Here is a 6000-nt window from a genome sequence, read left to right as displayed (position 1 = left end):
TAGCGAGAGAAGAAAGCAAAACACTGAGAGAACATTGAGTCCTCTTGCATTTCTCTGTTTTGGAGAAAAGACAGCTATATTGCCAATTTAGAGGAAATAAACATAATATCAAACCGACTCAGACACAGCTGTCCAGACAGCAACAGTCTCTTTAAAAAAAAAATCTTTTATCTCTCTCTTCTATAATGTGCACAGGTGCAGCTTAATTCAATTGGAAAATGTTGCCATGGTATTACATGAATATGTTTCCATGTTACCAGTACAACTGTTGTCATGGAGATGATTGGACTTATTTAAGGCCGAAACAGAGTCTGGTTCAAAAGGAGCTTGCATTTTTTTCATTGTCCTTGTTTAATTTTGATTTGTTTCTAGCCACACCGAGTGAATAGAATTGATACAACACAGTGCCTCACGTATTAGAATGAAGAAAAAGTTGGGGTAACAAATGAATACTATAATTAAGCAATAAGGCATGGGGGGTGTGGTATATGGCCAATATACCACGGCTAATGGCTGTTCTTAAGCACGACGCAACGTGGAGTGCCTGGATACAGCCCTTAGCTGTAGTACTGAATATTGGCCATATACAACAACAAACAAACGAGCAGCCTTATTGCAATTATAAACTGGTCAGAGATATAATTAGAACAGTAAAAATACATGTTTTGTCGAACAGCAGTCAGGGCTCAAGCCCCCCATTTTATAATTCGGTGTATAAAATCAGAGGTCGGCTTTGTTTTTGTTTACAATTACATGAATGTCACTTGGACCTTTGGTTAGGTTGGTACGGTTGGTTAAGTTAGGTTATTTGGTGTAGTGTTCACTTACCTGTTGATAGGTTTGTTAGTTAGGTTGGTTAGGCTTGTTTTAAGGTACTTTTTACCGTTTCAGCCAAATATGCACCGAAGGAGGACTGTCTCAAAATTCAGAGGTTGTCACAAGGAACTCCCCTTTACAACCCTATCTGGCTTCATCTCAAATGGCACCCTACTTCCTACATAGTGAACTACTTCTGATCAGAGCCCACAGGGCTCTGTTAAAAAGTAGTGCACTGTGTAGGGAATAGGAGAAACTCTGTCTGCAGCCACATCTTTCACCAGAGGATTTACCATTAATTGCCAGTGGAGTGATATGATTGACAGTTGGGTATTATTTTCTCTCCACCTTGTCAGAGTGGCTTGTTAGTTTGGCCCCATCTTCCCAGAATTCTCTTCTTGCATTCCAGTGTCCACCTGACTTTTCACCGCACGATGAATGAAAGAAAGAAAATAGTAGCAATGGCAGTCAAAGTGTTGCATAAGAGTCATTTGGTCTCTTACTCTCCATTGGCTTAAATGTGGTTTGAACGGTTTCATTTTCACTGAACATACACAGCCATGGCCCATTTGCCACACAGTTAGTTTAGACTGCCTCTCAGTTTCACCTACAGTATGTGTGGCCACCGATGTAGAAACAAGGGAATTTTTCTGTGTTATTTGAATGTGTGGGAGGGCCATGGTTATTCATGTAGGCCTTTATTAAGCAAGCAGTAAGTTGTGAAGATTTGAGTTAAGAAGTTACTAGTGGGATTTTACAGCAAAGTAACGTGGTTCAGAGAAGAAGTCCAATGTTCAAACAAGTTGTGAGATTATGTATGAGTATGTAAAACAACTTGTAAACTACCAACATCTCATACAAAATAGCGTAGGATGCAGGCTTGAATTTGCTTGTCAATTCTGATACTGTATTCCTGTATATTGTGCCAACATATACAGTAGTCTCGTTAAAATATGTCAAATATTGACATTTAACCACTGTAGTTATGTCATCTGAGCTGACATATGACTTATGTAAACATGTATTTCCATGTGCTGTGACTGAATAAAAGCAATGAACACAATGAAAGGTTACATTTTTGTTAAGGCTGGAATCCTTTGATTCTCTCAAACGGCATTGTACCATCGAAAAGCAACAGAAACCGACATCCACATGTCATTGCACCTATATCAAAATGAGCCAAGATGGTTGGACAGCAAACGACCACTAAAGTAACAGACCAGGGCCCTAAAATCATCTAGGGCTAAAAGACCAGCAGGCCCTCATCTGGACCAAGTGTCTTTACTATCCACACTACAGACATCTCGAGAAAGATTTGCTGGTGGTGGGGCAATTCAGCACTGAGGGATGCGTCAGGGGCTGTCAAATAAAAAGGGAGTGCTTTCCCTGGGTAATTTAATCCCGCACTTTTATGGAATCATCAGTGCCACAGTGTGAGTAGTTAGAGCCGGAGTAAAAGGACCATAATTGTCGTTCTTTCATTCTGCCGTTAATACGGGGAATAATATATGTTCCATAATTACAGACTAGATAATAGTCGGCAGCAGATTGGAAATGCCTAACGTCCTGTGTTTAATGTCAACTAGAGGTACATCATATCTAGTCCATTTAGGCTATTTCGGTGCTAGTCAAACCTTACGTCAAAGCATGAGTCGGACCTTGCGGCTTGACTTGTGGCCCAAAATGTTCTCAAATGTTCTCAAATCATTTTTCAAGATGATTGAAGAAGTGTAAAGTTGTATTTCTCAATAAATGAAACCAAACGGAAATTATTCTGGGGGCATTGACTCGAGTCATTTGTTTAAATGATGCGTAGGAGGGATATGCCATGAAAGGTCTTCTTTCTGCTACAATGAAAAGGGAGTTGGAGTGCATGGGAATTCAGGTGTGTAAGTGTAAAGATTTTTGATTGGACATTATAATGTGCTAATCGGCAACACTAGCCATTGAGTTACTCACTCATCTTATTTTATTTTTACCTTTATTTAACTAGGCAAGTCAGTTAAGAACATATTCTTATTTTCAATAACAGCCTGGGAACAGTGGGTTAACTGCCTGTTCAGGGGCAGAACGACAGATTTGTACCTTGTCAGCTCGGGGGTTTGAACTCACAACCTTCCGGTTACTAGTCCAACGCTCTAACCACTAGGCTACGCTGCCGCTCATACCATAGTAGCTTCTCTATAAGTACAGCACTTGTATCTACTGTAATTGAACACTATTTTTTCCCACCAATTTTACATATCTGTGTTATTTCACCAGAAATGATTGCCTATATTATTACTGTTCTCAGATTTTGAATTCATAGATTTTTAAGTGTTTATAAAAAAGAAAAATTGCAAAATGCTATACAGTACAGTATATAACAATTGACATTTTGCTGATCACCTGCTCCATGAAGTAACCTGTCATGTTTCTCTGTTTCCTGAAATATTGTATGTCAACATTAACTCCATCTGTGTAGTTACGAACCCATGTTTCTTTAGTGGAAAACGGAGCTCCTAGTTCCATGTTGTTGTCACCAGACATTTATGCCACTTGGGCCTTTCCATTCATATATGCCAGCTCATTCCTCTCGCTCTCGGCGAAACCAATCAAAGGTGAGCCTCCTGCTTCACCCAGATGGTCCAGGGAAGACATCTGTGTGTCTGACTTATGAATTCATGCCACTGGATTGGCTTTACACCAGCTTGTATGTTTAATGCATGTACTGTACAGTAGGTCTATGTGGGAGAGCATGCAGTTGTTGATATGACCTTCAACACTAGACGTAAAGGTGGCTATGTTGGAATTTAACCACATAAAGCGCAATACCTTATAGTATGTCATTATAGTGACATAAGTTATATGATATAACTAATATGTCACCTAAAGTGACATAACTACCTACTATTGCTAAAAAGGACATGTTGAAATATTTCTAAGCAGATATATCTGGCCCATTTTGAAATGGAACCACATTAAGTGCAATACCTTTAGTGTATATTCATTACTGCCTTACATCAACACAGCAATGTATAGCTCCACAAATGAACTCCCTAGCCTTGCCTCCCTTTACAACACGCCAGCAGGTCGACTCTCTCATTTTCACATTTTCCATCATCTCGCTCATCATGAAACATTACTGCAATGAGATCCGTGGATGGGAGAAACAGAGCAGACAGAGCGTTCCACAATCCTTAAATAAACTCAATGTGACAAGATGGTTACTTTCTCTCTCTGCTGTGACAGTTAATTCTGGACTAGGAAAAATGTCAGAAATGTTTAGCTGCGCTTGACTAGAGTTAATTACAGCCCCTGAGGAAACTCTGACTGGAGCTGCTAATGGCATTGACTTGCAGATAACATTCCTTTTACATTAATGTTTTTAGCCACAGATCTAATTTGCTTAATATCAAATATTTAGTTTGCCCGCAATTAAATTGACAATGTTACAGTTTAAAAATAGAAGTGTCTTTTTTTCTCCAATTGTTGCGTTGTGGCAGAGAGAGGCATCAAATGCTGTTGCTTTGTTAAGGTCATTTTTGTTCGACGCGCCGCTGCCATGGGAAATTGTGAAAGGACGCCAATTATCTGTAGTTAGATTGTGAATTCAAATTTACCAGCACGTGAAAAAATGAACATGTGATTTATAGCATTTACTCACTTACACTCACAGGGTCATCTTTTACCACTGTTGTCTCTTGAGACACAATATTAGATGTCATGATATGGCTGCAAGTTTCCGGTAACTTTCACTAAGTTCCCAGGCTTTCCAGAAGTCCTGGTTGGAAGATTTATGGAATCAGAAGGGAATAAGCCGAAAATTCAGAATCCTATAAACATGATTCTTCTGCAATCCTACATGTAGATATAGATATTTTTACCAGCTTCGCTCATCTAGTCTCAAGTTGATTATACCTTTCCGAAAGTAGTAGATTTTAAGTAACAATTTGTCAAGAAAAGAGAAACCTGCACAATACTCTTGCTAGTTTCACTTATTTTTATTCAGGTTTACGTGTCTGCCTCTTGGCCTTCGTCAGAGCTCTTTGAAAGTTTGTAAAACAGTTATAAACTAACCATATGTCAACAATGTGGGGCGGTTTCCCAGACACAGATTAAGCCTAGTCTTAGACTGAAAAGCATGCTCAATGGGGAATATATTTCAAAATGTGTTTTTAGTCCAGGACTAGGCTTAATCTGTGTCTGGGAAACAATCCCTATATGTCTTGTCAGGTGACAATCGGCTTGGACTAAGACAAAACAATGTAAACAAATAAAAATGATAATATGTTTCAAGGTCAATGGCAAATTATAGTACAAAATAATATGAGAAATAGTGTTCTCATTAATCAATAGGCCCTGTCAAAATATACATACACTCTTAGAAAAATGGGTTCCAAAAGGGTTCTCTGGCTGTCCCCATAGGAGAACCATTTTTGGTTCCAGGTAGAACCCCCTGTGGAAAGGGTTCTACATGGAGCCCAAAATGGTTTCACCTGGAACCAAAAGGGTTCTACCTGGAACCTAAAGGAGTTCTTCAAATGGTTCTCCTGTGGGAACAGCCTATTAACGCTTTTTAGTTCTACTTAGCACCTTTTTTTTCAACAAGTGCAGGTGATATTTTGGTGTCTGTGAATCCGGAGACACAGAGACCCCCCCCCCCAAAAAAAAAAATATATTATAACATTGTTTAATAACCCTTTCGGATCCACAGTGTCTGAGGAGTAGTGCCAGAATGCCTCTCTGGATATGTTATATGGCTACAAAGCGCACTACGTCCCATAGTGTCAGGTAACAGTAGCCCTATTAAACCCCCATCTCAGTATGTTGATTTCTTCATCTCAAAATGTGTTCTAGCATTGCCAGCCTTTTAGGAGATTCCAGGGATGTGCTTAAGATCATCAAGAACTATTAATGCGACACTGAAAGAATATTGGTTACACTTGACGTTCAGTCTCTCTATATCCCGAATGACGCAGGCCTACGGGCGTTCTCTCGCGCTCTCAACACTAGACGGGAGAGTATCTTACCTCCGTCTAACTTTATTCTGTCTCTCACTGTCAAAGCCCTCACATCAAACGACTTCCAATATGAGGGCAGTTCCTACCAATAGATTTGGGGTAACGCGTTGGGAGCTGCATTCGCTCCTAACTATGCGAATGTATGTGTGGGACACTGGGAGGACACCTTCATTCATGATGT

The sequence above is a fragment of the Oncorhynchus gorbuscha genome, linkage group LG18 (genome assembly GCF_021184085.1).
Source record: "Oncorhynchus gorbuscha isolate QuinsamMale2020 ecotype Even-year linkage group LG18, OgorEven_v1.0, whole genome shotgun sequence".
NCBI classification, from domain to species: Eukaryota; Metazoa; Chordata; class Actinopteri; order Salmoniformes; family Salmonidae; genus Oncorhynchus; species Oncorhynchus gorbuscha.
The sequence above is the reverse complement of the archived record's forward strand: the minus strand, read 5'-3'. Positions refer to the sequence as shown.